The sequence below is a fragment of the Dama dama genome, chromosome 12 (assembly GCF_033118175.1).
Source record: "Dama dama isolate Ldn47 chromosome 12, ASM3311817v1, whole genome shotgun sequence".
NCBI classification, from domain to species: Eukaryota; Metazoa; Chordata; class Mammalia; order Artiodactyla; family Cervidae; genus Dama; species Dama dama.
The window spans coordinates 44,942,599-44,965,042 of NC_083692.1; the positions used below are offsets into that span (position 1 = coordinate 44,942,599).

The 22,444-nt window shown below is 34.7% G+C and overlaps 1 protein-coding gene across 7 annotated transcripts in view; it reads right to left on the bottom strand.

Annotated features, from left to right (window-relative positions):
* ATOSA (atos homolog A) overlaps positions 1-22,444 on the bottom strand; it is an 83,865-nt gene that overhangs the window by 35,410 nt on the left and 26,011 nt on the right. The window lies entirely within an intron of this gene.

The following is a 22,444-nucleotide window of genomic DNA, read 5'->3' on the forward strand; positions in this document are numbered from 1 at the left end:
ACTTCAGGGTATTGGCACACAATCCTAAGGTCATAAATTTCACCTCCACCTGTGTATATTTCACTCTGTTCCATACACAGACTGTACTGCTAACTTGAGCCAACCCTCTCCCAAACTGCAAGAACTTCCAAAGTTATAGTAACCCATCCATTTCTTTATAAAAATATATTTAATATTCTGTAGATGTTTATTTCCTAATGAGAGAGGTTCTACATACTCTGAAATATTCTCAGCTTCTCATTTACATGCTCCAATCTCATAGGTATGTATTGAGTGTCTCTGTTTTAAGTTAGAATTGTAAAAGATCTTAGAAATTATGTAGCCTAATCTACCTTACTTTCAAATGAAGAAAGGTAAAAAGACATTAACTGCCTTTTTCTCAAAGTTGTATGTATACTGCTGCACACCAGAATCTAGGTTTTTTCATTCCTAGTGCAACTTGATTTATACACTATGAGAAATCGTTAAGAAGAAAATAAAGGACAAAGTTAACTTTAATGACAAGTGCAAAAAATAGAGGCTGTGGCTATAAATGAAAGCAACTTTATATGTACACTTATTTTATTATTTATATGTACACTTATTTATTATTAAAATAAAAGTAATTATTTTATTAATACTAGTGACATAAATATTTTCACTAGAAGAAGAGTACCTTCAAATACAAAACTACGCTTTGTTTTTGTTAGCCAAGAACAAAGCTTAAACTGATCCTCAGCATTCTATTCTGAAAAAGGCAAGTGATCTGTAAACAAACTTATCACAGACTGACTTTTAAAAACAACTTTCTAGACTTGTGTGTAGTTTAAATTCAACCAAATATTTCTGCTGTACATATACATTATATAGCAACCATCAAAATTCAAGATTATGATTAAGGCAATTAATATTCTGAGGTTCTATCAGAAAAACAAAGTCATGTGTATGTTTTTATAATAATCTAGCTCTTTGAAAATTAGCTACAAATTTTAACTGCCACATAATCCAAACATTCAATTAGACAAAGATGATCTCTATCATCTTGAGTTGTGATTTTATCAAGTGCTTCCTCATCTTAATTCTCATTATGTAGCACAAAGTAATAGTTAAGAACATGAACTCTTAGATCAGGAAAACAGTTCTGCTACTTGATGGTTGGTTTTGCATAGATTATACCTCTTGTACCTCTCTTTGTCTTAGCTTTTAAAAAATCTATTAGATGGCAATAATAACAGTATTGACCTTCAGAGGGTAGTTAAAAGGACTGCATTGCTATTTGTAAAATATTCTGAATATTGCCTGGTACATAGAGTGCACCATATGGCTTCTTAAACTTAAGATAAAAATAAATGCGATGACGTGGGTCTTTCTCTCACTTTACAGATGAGAAAACTAAATTTGTAAAATCATTTGCCAAGGTCACAAATATTATCAGTAGAGAACCATCTCTAAGAGCCCACTTTATACTACCAATAGTTTCTAATAATTCTCAATTATGAAAGTTCATTCTTATTTTTCACTTCACACAAAAAATGACTCATTTTTAGAGTAGAAGTTACCCTACCTACTCAGGGCACAGAAAATCCCTCAGAAAGACATATCTTCAAGGATTCCTGGTATTAAATGAATCTGGACAATTATTCCTTTCTTTCCTTGTGTCTTTCTAATTTAAAGGTTTCTCAATTCATGTATCATGGAAAAGGTCTGGATCATGTGGTTCGAGAAAGAGCAAGAGGATACCCCACTTAGAAACATTATCTTTATTATGCTTGGCAAAACTGTACAACTACATCTACTTATAAATAAAATGTTTCAATGTTCTGTTTTGTGCATTCAAATGCACTTACAGTTAATCACAACCAAGCTTGGTCCCTTTATCATCAAAGAAAAATGAGCAGCTTCTGTGGGCAAGACAATAGGGGATGTTAAAAAGCGGGGCAGGAGTGGAGAGAGGAGAGTCTTGGCTTTTGTATATAATTCAGTTTAAAAACTCAAAGGAACACTATGAATTTTAGTTAATCTACAGATGAAGAAATTAGACTTCATAGAAGTGACAGTTCGGACACACAGAGCAATATAATGTTAAAGTAAGGCCTTAAACTAAGATCTCCTGTGCATATAACACATTAAAAATTTGAGGACTTATTTCCAAGTTTCATCCAGTATGCCTACCTAAACTCTACCCCCCAGCTAGTCCAAATCCAATTCTAGCTCAGGAAAGAATCATGAACAGAGTCAGACTCACATATTTGTTAGTATCAAGGTCATTCTTACTGCTCATTCTGTACTGGTTATCCAGCCTCTGAACGTTGATTCTAGTTTTTATTGTAAAACATCTTGATGTCTAATTCCCAATCTGTTTCCCTTTGAATTCTCACTGGACTTCCTTGTTTACATGGTTACTCTTCTGCAATCCTAACAGAATTTTCTTTGTTTCTTTGCTCATGCATTGAGACATGAGGGTTGTGTCCTCGATATCTATTATATCTATAGGAATTCCTACATGCAATGGCTACCCAAACTAAACCTGGTATTTTGAAAGCTGCAAAAGAAGAGTTGTAAATGAGTTGGAAAACCAAAGCCGGAAGATAAGCAGGGTTTAAAAGCCTTAACTAAGGAGTACATTGTTACAAACTGTATTTTCCAATGGAGAAGTTGAAAATCTACCAACTTTTTTCTAGTACCTGATTGCAGTGAAATTTCAACTCAGATGGGAAGTAGATGCAAAGGGAAATCCTCTCATAAGATTCAGGTGTTCCTACTGTTCTAACGGCTACTTGTCTCTAACTAGATCATAAAATCCAGGCATGCAGGAACCAGGTCTAACACAGCCATTATTCTATTACCAGTGTCTAGGACAGTGGGCTTCCCTGATAGCTCAGCTGGTAAAGAATCCGCCTGCAATGCAGTAGACCCTGGTTTGATTTCTGGGTCAGGAAGATCCCCTGGAGAAGGGGTAGGCTACCCACTTCAGTATACTTGGGCTTCCCTTGTGGCTCAGCCGGTAAAGAATCCGCCCGCAATGTGGGAGACCTTGGTTCGACCCCTGGGTTAGGAAGATCCCTGGAGAAGGGAAAAGCTACCATTCCAGTATTCTGGCTTAGAGATTCCATGGACTGTAATAGTCCATGGGATCACAAAGAGTCAGACACGACTGAGCGAATTTCACTTTCAGGACAGTGCCTGGTATATAGAAGATGCTCAATGAATACATAAGCATAATGGAAAACAATTAAGCATTGTTATTTAACTAATAAGTAAGATCTCAGGTGTGGATCAAAGATTATAGACTGAAGTATGTGAAGTATGGCCAAGTTTGATTAAAGTAGATTAAACTCTGAAGAATTCAGGTTTTATAGGACAAATGAGCTCAGATTATTAGCTCTGTAACAAACGACAGACGGAAGGTGTCAAAACATCAGGCAATGCACAAGAAGCTCTTTTAACTTTTATTTTACTATGTTTTTTAAAAGACAGAATTTAACTTATTCACACTGACATTTCAGCAAAGAGTTGTTAAAACACACACATACCCAACCAAAATGATTATTTCAAGTATGTTCCTGGGACCCAATCAGTATCTCAAGAGAATTTATTTCCTAAATTCCACTTTGACAGCCATTTCTCCCATTTGATAGTGTATTCTCTAAAATGTTGACAGCAGGTAATTTTGAGGGTCTGATCTTACACATATGTCACACCGAATCTCACAGAAACCAAAGGAAAAAGCCTTGGTTAATTCTCTAATCACTAATTCTCTATTGTTAACAATCAGCAGAACTAACCAACGGAAATGTGCTAAAGAAGAGCAGACTTAGTGATTTGTTAAGTGACAATTTGGACTTTCAATTATTTTCAATGCTCTATGTTTCTTAAATTTTTCTAAAGCTGTTCATGTTTGTAGACATTCTGGTGTTGTGCAATTTTCATATATATGTGTGTGTACATACACACACATACACACAAAATTTTAATTACTGTGAACAAAATCAATATAAGATATTCATTCCATCATTCTTAAGATATTTTAAGATTAGTAGTATTTTCTAAAGCACTATGAACTTCTTGATACAAGGATCTAAAAGTTAAAAGTCAAATAGTTCTAGTTCTAAAACTAAAGAACATAAGAGAATTCTGGAAGCATACAAGATGCTCCTTTGATGTGAGGTATGACAAGCCTATTTACTCAGAACTCAGCCCATGCTAAGCTCCTCTGTTCCCTAAATTATTTACAGTCAAATAATAAGTACTATCTCTTTTCCCACCTTTGCAAATATCACATAATATAAAATAGCAACTACCTACCAATTTGAATTTGTTTACCATAACTATTAAATAAACTACAGTAATAAAAAAATACAATGCTATATAGTTTCCAAAACACTATCATAGGCCACAGTAAAACTTAAAGCATACATTTTATGTCATTTAAACTGCTCAGATGATTATATTATAGATTAAAAGCTTGCATAACAAAGAAATAGGGCATTTATAATTAGTATTTACACATCTTCCATCAAAATAATTTCTAACTAAAAGTGCTCTAAAGGTATAACACAAAAGAAACTACTCTTTACTGTAGTAAAGCAATTGGTGAGTTCATTAAAAAAAAAAAAAAACCACCTCAACCTAATTATGCAACTAACTTATTATTGAATTTTTACCCAGTTGTTAACAAATAGATATTTTCTAGCACAGAAGAGTAAAAAGAGTTCATCAGAAGCCAAGAAAAGTAAAGGTTGTACTTCACACAATTCTGCAAGGCGACTCTCTTCCCAGAGGACTATAATTGGCTGTCGCAACAAACATTATTTCTTTTACAATCTGAATTCCCAACTACATGAAACCTCTATATACGAGTGCCATCCACATTCCCCTTCTGGCTCCTTACCAATTAAACCACAGTAATTTCTGTGGAGATAAGGGAATTCTTATAGAAAATAATCAGAAAAGAATAGAAGGGTAAGTAACTAAGAATTGTGATCAAAATAAACAGAAAAAAAGGGGAGGAAAGGGACAGGGATAGAAAATAGACAAAGAGGAAAGAGAAAACAGGGAAATAAGAAGGGGAAATATAAAAGGAAAAACAAACTGAGTAAGAGTAGAGCTATTTATTATTTGACAGTAGGAGTAGAGATGATTTGTTTGACAAGCATATTGCTTATAATGATTTTTCTGTTGGCTTTAGACAAATGATCTCAAAAGGTAATTTTTCTAAGGGACACATAAGATGCCAAAATTATAACTCATCTTAAACCTAAAATATTAAACTTTTATATTCTTCTATAGAACTGTGATGGTTCTAAAATGTGGCCTAACTGGGAGGTAAACACTGATGTTATATCAAACAGAGGTAAATTCAAATACTGAGTAACTGTAGGCAAGTTAAAATAATAATTCTCTGAGAAATTTCTGAGAAAGAAAAAGACTCTGCCCTTTGATCTCTGGCATACCTTGCTATGGTGAAGTGAAAGTGAAAGTCGCTCAGTTGTGTCCAGCTCTTTGCAACCCCATGGACTATACAATCCATGGAATTCTCCAGGCCAGAATACCGGAGTGGGTAGCTTTTCCCTTCTCCAGGGATCTTCCCAACCCAGGGATGGAACCCAGGTCTCCTGCCTTGTCGGCAGATTCTTTACCAGCTGAGCCATAAGGGAAGCCCCTTGCTATGGTAGGAATTATCAAATTAAATTTCAGTAATTATTTAACCTTCAAAAGCAAACCTCATTGAAATGAGGTACAACGTAACTGATGGCCAAAGTAAAAAAATTCATGTAAAGATCTGAAAACAAATTAACCTTTAATAACTTTCACAACTGCAAAAGTAAAACATTCACTGCAGAATCTGATTTTACTGTTTTCACAAAGAAGACAGCAGGATCTAGTGAGGACAGTCCTGGGCAAGTTGAGACATGTCACTCAATTTCTTTATGTAAATAATAATAATGCTAAGTGTTAGGGGAGAAAGGTACTTTCCCCCTTTACTTGGGTTGGGTCTCTGTACACAGGAGGAGAGCAAGACTTCACCACAACCCTTATCTCCCCACCAAGGAACATATTGGAGAGAAATGACTGATTTATATATTCACCCATTTTATGAATTCTTCCACAAGGCTGGTAGGATGGGTAACATGACTGGTTTGGTTTTGGTAGTCATTAGGCTATTTCCAGTCGAAATGGAGTAACAGGGACTTGATTTACCTACACGCCTGAACCACAACAAAATACAAACAACTGTTTCCAGGCATTGGACAACAGGCAGTGCAAGACAGTGATCTCTGAGAGAAAAATAAACAGGTGAGTCCTACAACTGCCCAGCTTTAATACCTGGAGAAAGTTTCCAGGCTGAAGAAAGGAGAAAGTTTCCAGGAGAGAGGAGAAGGCAGACAGAATCCAGCAGTCTCCCAGAGTAAAGGACAAAAGAACGAAGTTCCCGGAAAGGGAGGTTAAGCAGCTAGAGTCACAGGGCAGAGTATCAGACAAAGGAGAGTAGGGCACAGAGGGTGAGCTCAAGAGAGAGGAGTAAAGAAAAAATATAACTATAGAATTCAGCAAATAAATATATATATTCAGCAAGAGTGAACCCTAACATAACGTATAGACTTTTGATGATGATGTATCAATGTAGATTCACTAACAAACATACCACCATGTCACGGGGTATCCACAGTAGAGGAAGTTGTGCATGTGTGGGTAATAGTGTGTATATGGCACTTTGTGCTCATAGTTTTGCTGAGAATCTAAAAACTCTTTCTAAAGAAAGTTCATTAATTAAAAAATATTTCCCTTTATACAATTTCAGGAAAATATTCTCTTTTTGCTTTCTGCAGATTTAAAAAATAAAAATTAATAATGAAAATAATCTGTTCACTTATCCCAAAATTGTACTTAAGAAGTTTCCTTTAGGAAACATAAATTATAGAAAAAAAATAATTGAAAGCAACGTCACAAGCAAGAAAGAAAATGATCAAAGCTCAGGTGAGTTTTTACCTCCTAGGACCAAAAAAAAAAAAAAAGGACATTCTGTACAAACTTAAATTAATATAATTTAATTTATTTTTTATATAGAAGGACTGATGCTGAAGCTGAAGCTCCAATACTCTGGCCACCTGATGCGAAGAGATGACTCATTATAAAAGACCCTGATGCTGGGAAAGATCGAAGGCAGGAGGAGAAGGGGACAACAGAGGACAAGATGGTTGAGTGGCATCACTGACTCAATGGACATGAGTTTGAGCAAGCTCCGGGAGATGGTAAAGGACAGGGAAGCCTGGTGTGCTGCAGTCCATGGGGTTGCAAAGAGTCGGACACAACTGAGTGACTAAACAACAACAACATGTTTTATATTAAGCACTTTAATGTCTGATAGGTATGAATATACTTAAAAGTCTTCAGGGCCTGAAAAATAAGTGTGAGTTACTGAAAGAAGAGAGAAATATTACTTCTGCAACAATTATTTGCTATTTAACTTGTATTACAGGTAAAAAAAAAACTGTTGTGTGACTGAGGGAAGCACAGCTCTTATAAAAACTGACATACTCAAAGTCTACTGACAACAATCTTGTTTCTCATAATCTCTGGTGCTGCGTTTCTTGGACAAAATTCCCCTGGACTAGACTAGTGAATATCTATATTCAATTCTGTATTTCGAGAATATGCCAGAATGAGTCCGTAATGAGCAGTATAGCAGAGTATATTGTATAATGGTGGTTTTCAGCATTCTATATATACAGCAGTCTTGGAAATATCAATTTAATGCCAGTCAGATTTGTTTATAAAAGAACCTGTCTACAGGAAATAACTGAAAGAACAGTTAATTTTTTTCACTTATAAACTGAAGGCTGCTGGACACCTTTCTCTGCTCTGTAGCTGTGGAGCCATCATGCAGTTATAACACTAATATTTACAATGTTGTAACAACAGCTGACATTTCCTAAGCTCTTACTATGTGCCAGATGCTGTGATGATTATTTTATCTTATTTAATCTTCACAATACTGAGAACATATCACACTGTTTTACCTCCCAAAATACGCAGATTATATATGGAACAGTCATTCATATATAACCACTATTGTTAATTCATCAAATCCAAGATGTCATTAATTTTAAGACATATAACTATTTTATCTTTCATTAACAAAGAAAAATCTGCCAATTTAACTACAGTGGGCCATCAAAGTGTAAGAAACAAATTTATTTCTGATTTCAAAGATGTAAAATATAGAAAATGTGTTAAAATCAACCAAATATGGTAACCCTAAAATTATAAGTTTAATCAGAATGTAATTCAAATGCAGTATTTCTTAATAGACTTGAAAACAAAGTAAGCTAACTGAATGCTTTTCATCCTCTTTTGAAAAAAAATCCAATCTTGGAAAATGAAATCATTTATCCAACAAACTTCTTAATGGAATAGGGAAAAGAAGAGAGAACTATAGCTGCAGGTGTTCATATGAACAGAATTCATACTTCATGCTTACACAGTTTTCGTCAAAATATGTAAACTACTCAAAGTAAAAATGCATTCATCAAAGTGTGCATTTAACAGGGATTGGTTAAAGTAAATCTATATTGTAATAAAAGGGTGAAATAAGACTAAACATTTATAGTGTTGTGATTAAGATAATGATTAACAGACAATCGGAATCCCCATTCTGCTGCTAATAATGGAGCCCAAGGGAACCTAATTTGTCTCTTTAAACTTTCCCTTCCTGAGTGGGAGAAGGCGAGGGTGGGATGTTTCGAGAGGAATCGGGTGGAGAGGGAGGTGGGAGCGGGGATTGGGATGGGGAAGACGTGTAAATCCATGGCTGATTCATATCAATGTATGACAAAACCCACTGAAATGTTGTGAAGTAATTAGCCTCCAACTAATAAAAAAATTAAAAAAAACAAAAACTTTCCCTTCCTGAAAAGTGGAGCTAATACCAATTTCATAGCATCACTGATTTTATGAGGTAATAATACGTGTTGAACAACACAGTGCCTGGCATACAGTAGGCAGTATTATATAATACACAGCCTTACTGTTCCTTAATAAGCCAAAATATCTTGATAGAAATTTTCAATAATTCTAGAACCTTGTGGTTTTGAATCCCAGCCACACATTGAACAAACTGGAAAACTTAAAAAAAAAAGCATAAGACAAAACAAACAAACAAAAAACAGAAACAAAACTCGAACACATCCAAGACTAGATATTATATTCGCATAAAAGCTCCCTATGTAACTCTAATGTGCAACAAGGACTGAAAACCACTGCTCTAGTTGAAAACTTGAGGCTAAGCAAAGGGAGAAAATGAGGATATTAGGCAAGGTAGGATATAGGGAAAGCAGAGGTGACATTAGAAAAGCAAGGGACCAGCTTTACACTGGAATTATGTTGTCCGTTGTAGCTGTGAATTTGCATGTATCCATGTATAACATGTAACAGGGTAGAACTGGTTCTCAGACTGGAGTCTGTGGACATTCTGGGGATCTGACAACTCTCCTCCAAATTTAACACATGATTTATTTTCAATGAAAATCTCAAAAAAAAAAAAAAATAAGCATAAACCTAGTCTGGAACATTGTAGACAATGATAATCAAGGATTGCTTTCTTATTTCAATGTTATATTCATATGCACAATTATAACTTACATTGATAGTTTTGCTGGTGTTTAAATAGCATGACTTGAATAGCTCTTGGCTGGTAAGAAGAGAGGTGGACTTATTATAGTCCACAAAACAGTGGCCTGGGGTACCAACAAAAGTTGACAGTGAGTCAAATGGGACAAGCAAATATCAAGCCATAGTACTGTAGGCATGTTCAATTCAAAAGGACTTGGCCCATAATACCAAGCATGATAGTCACATATTGACCAATAGCTTTGTAATACATCACAATGACAAAGTTTAGTGGTTCTGTAATTTTATCCCCATTTATTATTTTTAAAAAATATTTTAATTTTATTGGAGTATAGTTGATTTACAATGTTCTGTTAGTTTTAAGTGTATAGCAAAGTGATTCAGTTATACATATACATATATTCATTCTTTCGATTCTTTTCTCATTAGGTTATCACAGAATATTGGGTAGAGTTCCCTGTGCTATACAGTAGGTTCTTGTTGGTTATCTATCTTATATACAGTAGTGTGCATGTGTTCATCCCCAGCTCATGATTTATCCCTTTCCCCTAGGCTTCCCCTCTGGTAACCATAAGTTGTTTTTGCTATCTGTTAAGTCTGCTTTTGTTTTGTAAATACGTTCATTTGTATCTTTTTAAAATTGGATTCCACATATGAGTAATATCATATATTTGTCTTTCTCCTGTTTGACTTACTTCACTTGGTATGATAATCTCTATGTTGCTGAAAACGGCATCACTTCATTATTTATGACTAAGTAATATTCCATTGTATATATGTACCACATCTTCTTTCTTTATCCATTCTTCTGTTGATGGACGTTTCGGTTGCTCCATGTCTTGGCTACTGTAAAAAGTAGCTGCGATGAACATCAGGGTACATGTATCCTTTCAGATTATGGTCTCCAGATATATGCCCAGGAGTGGGATTGCTAGATCATACAGTAGCTCTCTCTTAATTTTTAAGGAACCTCCATACTGTTCTCCATAGTGGTTATACAAATTTACTTTCCCACCTGCAGTGTAGGAGAGCTCCCTTTTCTCCATACTCTCTCCAGCATTTATTTTTGTAGACTTTTTGATGATGGCCTGAATTTAGCTTTTTCAAAATTATTTTGGTTTTATAGTTGTATAAGGTCTAAGAAATAGGAAAATAAATATGGAGTTCATTATTCTACAATGCAATTAAAAAATTATGTCAGCTGGTCCAAGAAGTTTTCTTTAAATAGTTGTGGGGAGTCCTGGAGGAAAAACTAAATGGATTAAAATCTCAGCTCCATTATATAAGGAAGAGGCTTTCAACTTTTTATGAACTCTTGAATATCTCTTTTTCTCTCTCAGATATTATCTTGAAGTTGGCAAAAAGTCATATTTGGCACACCTATCAGAATGGCTACTGTCAAAAAGACAACAAATAAAACAAGTGTTGGCAAGGATGTGGAGAAAAGGGGAGCCTCATGCACCGCTGGTAGGAAAGTAAATTGGTACAGCTACTATGGAAAACAGTATGGAAATTCCTCAAAAGATTAAAAATATCATCCACCATTTCAACTCCTGGGTATTTATTGAAAGAAAGCAAAAACACCAATTGGAAAAGATACATGCACCCCTATGTTCACTGCAGCATTATTTACAATAGCTAAAACATGGAAGCAATCCAAATGTCCAGCAAAAGATGAATGGATAAACAAGATATGACTGGTATATACAATGCAATATTACTCACCCACAAAAAAGAATGAAATTCTGTCATTGCAACAACATGGATGGACCTAGAAGGGTATCACGCTAAGTGAAATAAATAAGACAGAGAAAGACAAATTCTGTATAATTTCACTCACATATGGAATCTAAAAAATGAATGAACAAATAAACAAACACAACAAACAGAATCAGAGACAAGGAGAACAAACAGGTGGTTGCCAAAGTGGAAGCAGATGGGGGAAGAAAAGAAAGAGGTCATGGGTATAAAATGAACAGTGTAAGGAAGACAGCTGATAACTATGCAATATCTTTGAAAGGGTGACATATCATAACTAGACTTATTATGGTGATTATTTTGAAAGGTATAGAAATACCAAATCACTATGGAACTAACATAGTGTTGGATGTCAACTATACTTCAAAAACAGAAAAACTAACTCACTCACAAAAAAAGAGATCATTGTGGTTGTTATCAGAGGCAAGGGGTGGGTGAAGGGGAAAATGGATGAAAGCAGTCAAAAGGTACAAACTTTCAATTAGAAGATAAATAAATACTAGGGATATAAGGCACAACATGATAAAACCAAGCCAAACTCAGTTATTAAAGTGATTTTTTCTCATCTGCATCTCAAAGTCCACCTCAATGTAAAATTTATACAGATTTTAATGTTGTAGGCCTTCTATTTTTAGAATTAATCATCTTATTAATAAATGCATGAAAGTCAATATATCACATTTTATTTACATTATAATTTTTCTGAGTCAGGAGTACTTTCTTGTAGTTTACCTCAATTATTTTCACAAATTCAAATAAATTTTCACAAATTCACACACACACAAAAAATCTAGACAAGGTTATATAATCTTCCAAAAATACACAGAAAATTTTTAGACTTGATATATCTTAGTCCCATTTCAATATTTAGGTCCCTAGCCAATATGCTACTGATCAAATATAGGGCTTACTACCAATTTTCTTGTTTTTTTGTTTCAGCAATTCTTTTTCAGTTGTTTTTTTACAATTGAAATAGAGTTGGCCCAGATGAGGTCTCTGAGTCATCTTACAGATTTAGAAATTGGTTAAATGCATTGTTTTAAGCCATAAAGTTACAGAAATTTCTTACAGCAGAAACAGGACCCTAAAACAAGTATTATCTTAGGAGTTTGCAGAAAATGTATATTCCCAGGTCCTACTCCCAGAGATTCTGACTCAGGAGTCTGCATGTTTAATTAGAAAGCTTTATGCCTCTGATGCAGGTGATCTCTGAATCACACTTTGAGAAATAGCACTTTAGATCATACATGAAAATAAATACCACACAGGTAAAAAGAATCACATCTAAGTTTTAATGGGGAAAATATTCAATATGTATTTACTTAGTGAAATGAGACATTTCTTAGCTTGATAAGAGAAAAATATACACAAAGGAAAATATTGGCAGATTAAAATGTATAAAATCAAAGTATTTCATAAAGAAAAAGTAGAAGGGAACATATTTCTATACTATATGGTTGACAAAGTGTTCCTACATATATTATTCCATATGCTATTTTAATTAAACTTGCCATTTTCAAATTTGAAAAGAAGAATTCACATAAGTAAACACAGACCGGAATGTTTAATCTCTCTAGAGAGGATATTTAATCAAAGAAATAATAATTAAAATCACAGTGAAAAGCCATGTTTTATCTACTATAGAAGTAAAGTTAAAAGTATTTTTAAAAATTACTATGGAAAAAGGTTTGACTGATGTTATGTCCACATGATGGAATATCCTACAGCCATTAAAATAATTATATTTTTTATAAAAAGGCATAAAAAACCCATTAAGTTAAACAGCAATACACACAATTTTATATTTACTTTTTTCAATAATGTATAAACTTATTTAAAGATTATCTGAAATGATAAAACATAAAAAATTAAAATAAGCTCTCTAAAGTTTGCTAAAATAAGCTTTCTAAAACTCCTGGAGACTTTTAAACACTGCATTTCACTTCTAAAATTAAAGCAAAATTACAAAGAAAAAACATGATTTCATAAAAGAAAAGGCATTTAATAACAAAAAATTGACAGTCACGATCAAAGAAAAGGAGTCCCTCTTGAGAATGGCTGCCATCTTTGCCATGGACAAATGAAAAAAAACTTACATTAGACTAGCACAGGTCTGAGGACCAAACTTGAGGAACCACCACCACTATTCTGAAAATGATTTGACTTCAGGTCCTGTGTGAGTAACAACCAAGAACCCAACTATCATTCTCCAGGGGTCCCTCCCCTCTCCCTCTCCACTGCTCCCACTTCAGTCAGCCTGAAGGAGCAATGATGGGCAAGTAGAGACCATGACATTCCACAAAAGTGGAAAACTACCAATCATTACAAAGTGGGGGGAGGGTGGCAATGGATCAGAAGTCAATGAGAATGATAGCTTGCCAAAAAGAAAATGAGATGATGTAACAGCACCAAGAAAGAATACCCACTGATTCCTTCAGTGATTCACCCAGTTGAAGCAAGCAGAGGATGTCACTCTTGTAACCATTTGTTTGTTCAAGTGGATTCATTCACTGACCTCTGCACAAGTGTGGAGAGATGAATTATTTTGAATAGAAGTTATAGTTTAGTTGTAAATGGCTAGTATAAAGACATCACCTTGCTATATTAGGTCGGTAAGATGAGAAACAATAGCTTTTTTATTTTTTTTCTTTAGTTTCATATCGCTCTATTTCCCCTTCAAATGTGTAACTCTGCCAAGGCAGTATCCTTTGATAAAGATAATGATCAAGCAGTGGGATTTAATGCTAATATAATGCTTTTAATTAATGTTTTATTGGATAACTCTGTGGTCATTACCATCAACTTGAATCAGCCAAGTACAGTATACTTCCTAGAACCAGATTAAACTGGTTTTAGTTCAGTCAACAGATTCACAGTTACTACTATCATCAATTGAGCATAGCTATTATTTATTGTTAGATTATTCTAAAATCATATGTTTAGAATATAAACTTGTCAATTGGCTTTAAATCCATATTTGACTTAGATCTTTTACCCAAACTTTTTGATAGCTAAATAACAGATCTGACACCAACCTTTACACTTGTAATAGATCTTGAAATTGATAGATCTCTCGATAAAACAGAAAACAAATGAAAACAAAATTTCAGTAACTTGCAAAAAGTATGAAAAATGCTATACTAAAAGCCAGAAGATCTGGATTCCAATTTCAGCTCTCTCATGAACTAGTTCCAGACTTTGGAAAAGGTCAGTTAAACTCTGTGACCCTCAACAAACTTACTTGTAAAATGAAGGAATGTGAAACAAGACACCCATTGCAATTTAAATAATATTTGATTCTACATGTGCTGATTTTTGAAATTGTAAAATACTACCATCCCATTTACTGTCAATACCACTTTGGCCACAAGCACAGACTGATCCTGGTACATATAGCCTACCACAAACAAAAATAATCATGGGGGTGCTGGTCAGAGTACAAAACTTGTTTCCAGCTACAGCTGTTTTTGCTTTTTGTGACTTGAAATCTTAGAATGATCTATGCCTCCTCCCTTTCTCCTGTCTCCAACAAGTCCTCAATGGTAAAGTCTGACTGCTTCCATTAACAACCTCCCATATCTCATCTCTCAGCATTCTCAGTTAGGTCAGAGCACTGGATTCATAAAGGGGACCAGTGAGAGATGAGGTGAAGAGGGGTGCTATCTCACTTTTTTAAACCTCTTTAGTCTTTACTGCCCTTTATGCATCAAATGTTCTGGCCCACCTGATCTTATTCTCTCACAGGGCCACCTCGAGATATCTTATCCCTTCTTTATTCCATTTAATAACTAGAATTTCTTGTTTCCAGCACTCCCCTCCTCACAAGCCTCATAGCCCCACATCAATCTTTTTAATCCTTCTCTCCAACTATGCCAGTATTCTTAAAGTCACACCATGGGAAAACTCTGTGGTAAGGAGGTGATTCATCCTTTGTGTATTATTTTAGGAGAGCACTCCAACTCTAACACTCACTGCTTTTCCATTCTTGATACTTCAGTAATTTTTCAATGATTCCCCAAAATCAGAGCTAGCGACTCAAAAATCACTTCAACCAACTTTTCAAAAACTGCATTTTAAAGGTTCAAATCTCACCATTCACATTCTTTGGAAGATTTAAAATTTTGTCTTTATAAAGAATTTTCTAGGGATTCCCGGTGGTTCAGTGGTTAAGAATCTGCCTTGCAATGCAGCGGACCGGTTTGATCCCTGATCCAGGAAGATCCCACATCCTGCAGGGCAACTAAGCCCATGTGCCACAACTACTGAGCCTGTGCTCTAAAGCCCGGAAGCTGCAACTACCGAGTCTGTGCACCTAGAGCCCATGCTCTCCAACAAGAGAAGCCACCATAATGAGAAGCCTGTGCACCACAACTAGGGAGTAGCCCCCACTTGCCACTACTAGCAAAAGCCCACGTGCAGCAAAGAAGACCCAGTGCACCAAAAAAATTATAAATAATTTAAATATTAAAAATTTCTCTATTAAGTTCATTCCAAATTAGATTTGTTGCTCTTGTACATGAGTTTTTAAAATTACATTTTCTAACGACCTACACATTTATGAAGTTAAAAATTTAACTTTACCACTTGATCAAAGTTCTAAAGATTAACAGAATAGGGTACAAAATAACGTGATGAGCTCTAGTTCAGCTTAAATACACAATTCTTAATTAGGTCTTATCCAAGCTCATCTGGTCCTATTATACCCTCCCATGATGCTTTATGGTTTTTAGGAGACGACTCCATTGTATCTTATGCTTTTCCTTCCTAAATTTTAGTACACGCACACACACAAATAAATCACTATTTACCTCTCTTCTCTAACCCACTAAGGTCCATGAGAAGAAGGCTCATCTCTTACAGTTGCCCAGCATAGTACTTGGCATGAACAAGCTCGCAAACACTTGCTAAAATAATGAATGGTTAATACTGCATCACATTTTGTTTTCTCCCTATTTTAGCTTACTTCTAGTTAAAGTGATAAAGGCTTGCTGTTTCCCTGTCCAGATAATTATCTTGAATTTGATATTTTGCCCTGAAATAGTTTTTTGTGAGTTTTTTAAATGCCCTTATCTATATGATTTTCTTGAATGGGACAAGGAAATATCTGTTTTTGAAATTTTAAAAATTGCATTAGGTAGTCACCAAATCTCTAGGCCAGGGCAAAAACATATAATTTAAAAATATTAAAAGGAGAAAGAGCACTTTCTGAGTTCTAATTTCCATATCTGTTATTGGAAATTCTAGGTCTCAACAGTCTTTTAAGGAATAACAGAATTCTTCATACCAACCTATTGACTGCTTATGTGATGAGTTGAGGGCAACTTAAGCTCTAGAAAGAAAACTAAATTTTAAGCAATTTAAATATTGGCTAGAAGGTAAGAGTGGAAAACTAAGTCTCTATGTGTCAAAAAATTCAAGTGAAACCCACCTCGTCTCCCAAAGGCAATGGCAGAATCAGCTGCTATTCTGCCTTCAAGCAGAGGACAGTCTTGTGGAGTACTTTCAGGTAAAGCTAATTCAGGGTGATGCTTAATAAATAACAGAAGTATATCTCAGTGCTATGGGAATGGTTAGGTGGGAACTCAATCTTAGATATCAGAGAAAGCTCCTACAAGACTTGATATTTAAAATGAAACAATTAGAACCTTTCAGTGTCATTGACAAAATTTACTAGTGTCCATTCGTTTTGCCTCCTTAAGTTCAGGTTACCAGGATTGTGCTTTTCGCCATACACCACAGATACACAGACACAAACAGAGCTATACAGATTTTATTCATTTCTTTCTTACTTGCACTGATCTTATTTTCTACTTTCTCTGTTCTCTGTGTAAATCATTAAGCCTAATTCACTACTGCTTCAGGGCCTGAAAATACTAAAGTAGAAAATATTGTCCTTTCAACTGTCTTTCGTGGGAATATTTCTGATCATATAGGTGTTATCACTTCACACCACATGCAGAAAGAAGTAGGGGACGAAAAGCTGAGAAAACACTGCCACAAAAGGAAGCAAAGTCCTGTCTCTCAAAACCACATGTTCTAGATTTAGCTCTACACTCAAAAGATGACCCTGTGCTAAAAAAGCAACCATCTACTATTCTAGTGCTGTTTTGTTTTGTTCCAGCTTTACTAAACTCAGAAAACTGGCACATAGCTTTCCAAAATTATCCTCAAGCTTGACCTAATTTAGTCTTTCTTACATTTTCACCTCATGGAAATATGGTTATAACATAGGCTGGTCCCCCAAAATACACTCTGTCCTTTCAATCTCCTTCCCTCTACCACATGCATGACTCCTTCTTCTACGCACCCTCAACATTTGTATTTTCCACTGACTGTTGGTATGTGTGAATCCTAAAACTCCAGCAGAAATAAAAAGTGGATGCAGAGTTGTTTTTAATTAAGAGTTGAAAACTTGAGCACATACACTAAGATCAGTTCTGCTCAGTTCTCTAGAACAAAGATGGAACTAGGTGCCATCCACTGCAGTGGGTCTGTCATCTCTAGCACAGAGCAATTTCTGGAAGAGCACCCAGCTGAAAGTCTAAGGCCAAAGGAAGTATCTGAGATTTCCTGTAATCTCAACCTACAACTCAGAGATGATATGTAGGTCCTCAGATCTAGATATTACACATTCTAGGCCTGGTCCTTTTGACTAGGTTCTCTATCAGAAGTTCATCCAGAATAGAGGAGTCAGCACAGGACTGTGGGGTCCTCCCCAGGACAAATCCATCTGCAAGAGTACTAATGTATGGCGTACATGTTAGAACATTTCCACTCTTCTCAAAAGTAACAAAACAGCGCTGCACACTCACTACTTAATACTTTGCTTCCATTCATATCCTGAAGTTCTTATCCAATCTATTTTAAACCTCAATTCTCTAAAATTAATGCTTTTATTCTCTGACTAAAACCAAATTATGTTTAATAAGATTTCTTAAGAGAATTTATGAACCTTTGGCTATTTTCCACAAAATTATCTATGTATATACATAGATGCGTTTTTTCTAGCAAGAGGGTTGATATTTTTCAGTCAGTATGGAAAATATAAAACAATGACATAGAGCAATTTTTTAATTCTTTTTCTATGTGGATATTTTCAGAATAAATGATTTAAGGTAAACAAACATACCAATGCAATGCAGTCAGGTAAAACCAAGAAATGTATTTCTAAAAAGGTTCTCCTACCCTTTTTGTTAGATGTAAAATAGTTTCGGGATCCAATGCAGAAGCCACTTGGGCAGTACCACTGAATGCACTGACAGTGAAAAAAATGGAGTAAACCTGTAAGACATTGTCTTTTCTTTACGTTTGCTGGTTCTCTAATTTTCAATAAGCTAAACTTTATCTTCAGCTGAACTGGAAGACTAAATATGTTTATCTAAGAATCACAAAATCTTAGCACTTGATGAAAATATGAAAACCAAGATGGGAACCAGATTGAACCTCTCTCCAAAAATAACATAAAATTATCACTACCCAAAGCAATGAAAATAATGTGATCAGTTGAAAAAGAATCTGAAATTTTGTGTACTTATTAAAATGACAAAAGACCATTTTCTGAACATTTTGGCTTGGAATTTTGAGTTTTTAAATTTTAGCCCCTACATCACCAGATTTTTATTCTGTAACTTCCTATATTTCAAAACAGTTACATTCATCATGTATGTGGTAAAATTTAATTTCTGGTTTCCAGATAGCTGACTTGTCCCTTGTCATTAATGAGTGGTAAATACAAGGTCATCCTTATCAGAACCTAGTTGAGGAATTTAAAAGCAAAGTCAGAAATGAGTTACTTCCCAGTAAACAAATCCCTGGTGAATTTACCAGCTCTAGTCAGTCAGCCCAGCACTGGTGGGAACTTTTATGCATACACATACACACACACCCCAAAAATAACAGTTATCAAATAAATTTTTTTCTGCCTCCTCTTCTTCATTTACCTTCCCATTTACTCATTATTTCCTTGCCATTATTGACTATTACCTTTCTTCAGAGGTTTAGTCACATACTTCCCTATCAGCCTTGCCCTATCTTCTTCTTTTTTGTTTGTTTTTTTTGGCCATGCCAAGCAAGGCATGTGGGATCTTAGTTCCGCAATCAGGGACTGAACTCACTCGGCCTTAAGTGGAGGCACTGGAAGCTCGGAGCCTTAACCACTGGACTACTAGGGAAGTCCAGCTCTGCCCTTTCTTCTGCCCAAATCCCCAAGTTTCCAAGACTTTCTGGGTCACAAAGTATCTTAGAAAATTGAGATTCTGCATAAAAGTATATATGCATATGTGAAACTTAGAAGAAAAATATAAAAAATTATACTTACAGTATACTTAAAATTCTCAATTAAAAAATGTAGAATAATTTTTAAAGAAAAGAGAATGGCTAATATTTAGCAATAAAATGTTACATAAATAACAGGGATTGCAAATAACTGGCAGAGTTTTCTTTTCATACTCTGGATAACAAGAAGCTTACAGCAAAATGCGAGGCCCATATACGACTCTTAGGACCAATTCTTTTTTCTACTCTATCTTGACTACCTCCTGTAATTTATAATTTTAATGCCCCTGTGCTTATCATAAACCTTATAATTCAAATCCTTTGATGTTCAGAAGTCTTTGAATGAGTAAAACTGAGACCAGAAAAGAAAACAACAAGGCAATATTTCCAGTTTATCAAGTAATAGCTTATAACTCAGCCTCATCACAAAGGATTATATAGTCAGATTCAAGCAATACTCTGAACAACTATGTTTTTAAAACCTGGGTCTCTGATTTTAGATACGATGGCATCTGAAGATTTTTTTAAAAAGATTGTAAAGACTGTGGGTGTGTGAAGTCACTCAGTCGTGTCTGACTCTTTGCGATCCCATGGACTGTAGCCTACCAGGCTCCTCCGTCCATGGGATTTTCCAGGCAAGAATAGTGGAGTGGGTTGTCATTTCCTTCTCCAGAGGATCTTCCCCACCCAGGGATCAAACCCAGGTCTCCCACATTGTAGGCAGACGCTTTGCCATCTGAGCCACTCTTGCAAAAGCAATACAGTTTACGTAACAGCACTGCTGCTACATGAAAATGTCTGATCAAAAGTTGTTAGGACAAAACTTACTTGCCTAGTTGACTATAATAATTAAATCTTTTCTGGGTTCAGAACAGGAATAAGTGAATGGAATTTCTACAAGGAAGAATCAAAGAAACACTGCATATAGTGTTACAATACTTAGAGCATACATGTAGAAATCAAACACTTGGGGATAATACTTGCTATAGGAATTTTTTTTTTTTTTAAAGATTTCACAAAAGACCAAAAGAAAAAGAAATACTTGGATTGTTACCCCTTCTTAACCTGAAATTCTAAATAAGAGAAATTTTTTGAAGAATTATAAATGAAATACTATCTACATATTTCTATATTATTGCCTGGTGATTTAAAAATGAAAAATATTTTATTTGAAATAAAATCTGTTACAGCAAACACCGCATCTGATAAATATGAAAGCTTCTATTTGCTATCCTATCAAGTGGCTAAGACAAAAAAGAAATCACTACTTTTGAAAACTGAAGTATTTTTCTAATTACAAGTACAAACAAATAAAGCCAGAAAGTTCTGACACAGAATAAGACAATTAAAATTCTATCGTCAAGTAACAGATAAATCCAAAGAGTTGAAGTATGCTAGCAATGTCACTAGCCTTGACCAGATTTTGAAAAATCAGTTTTTACCCTGAGGTTCTGTTACTGAACAGGAACTCTCACATGTATAAGATGTATAAGAACAATCTTTAGGTGATGAGCCCAGAAATAAAGTCTGGGATTCTGCCAAGACTATTTCTCCCCAACACAATGGCAAGGCTTTTGTGTGACACAGAAGCAGATCTAAATTTCTTGCCAATATCATGTTCCTTTTTTTTTTTGCAGCATATGAATGAAATCATCCTTCTCTTGGAAAGTCTGTTAATTCTTAAGAAATAAACCAAGCAGATGGGGAACCAATACAAGCAACACTTTGGTTTCTGTGGTCGTATAATTAAAAAATAAAATGAGTAATTGATGAGATAGATAGCTCAAAAAAGGGAAATAACTAGACTGACTTCCAAGGGATTAGAGCTATATTTGATGAGTTTGGGCCCATTTAATATCCCTCTGCCTCCCATCCCTGCCCACCCGCCCCCCAGCTTCTCTTCTGCAAATAAGTGCTTTATATCATGAAGGCTAGCAAGTACAAAGTATATAATAGCTTTTTTTATTTTACCATAATTTTTTTTTATTTTGCTATAATTTTTATAACTCCTATCAAGTTTAAGTTTTGGCTACAAACTGAAAAAAACTAAGAAATGCCAGATTTTAAGTTTAGCAACATGTATGTTCACATAAAATACCTTTATAAATATATATGTACCCTTAAAAATGGTCAGTAATGTGCACAAAAGCATGAAATAATTTTGAGTTCTTTTCAAGGAAAAAAAATCTCTCTTCGCTTACCAAATAATGCTAACCCTTCCTAATGACAAGCACCAAGCACTTCTTGAAGAGAATAATGTCAAAACCAATCATATTCCAAAATATATCATTTGTAGAGATAAAATATAAAGCTTGCATATTAGCTTGGAATTTATATTATACTAATTTTACTCAAACATAAATTAACTAGTGAATTAAAAAGAAGCCACTCACACAACCAGGTGAAAGTAGATAAACAAAAGAAAACTGTTTATAAATGGGCAATATATTAATTAGTATTCTGTTCTGCTTTAATTAATTTAAAAGAATCATTAGCTAAATCAACTATGTAAAATATTATTTAACAGTATTTGAAACTGCATGAAGATTTCTGTTTATCTATTTTAAAACTTGCCTATAATTAGTTGGATAAACTGGTTTTTCCAGATCTCATAAAAATAAGCTGTAACCCATATTTTGTTTAATTATTACAAATATTGAATTGGTGAGGTTTAACTTAATAAGACTTTACTATATCTGCAGTATTAACTAATTCAGATAAGGAATTATTATTCCTTATTAAATAAAGGCTCGCTTTAATTTTAAAATAGTATCTTATACATTTCTAGTTTGTCTGCAAAATC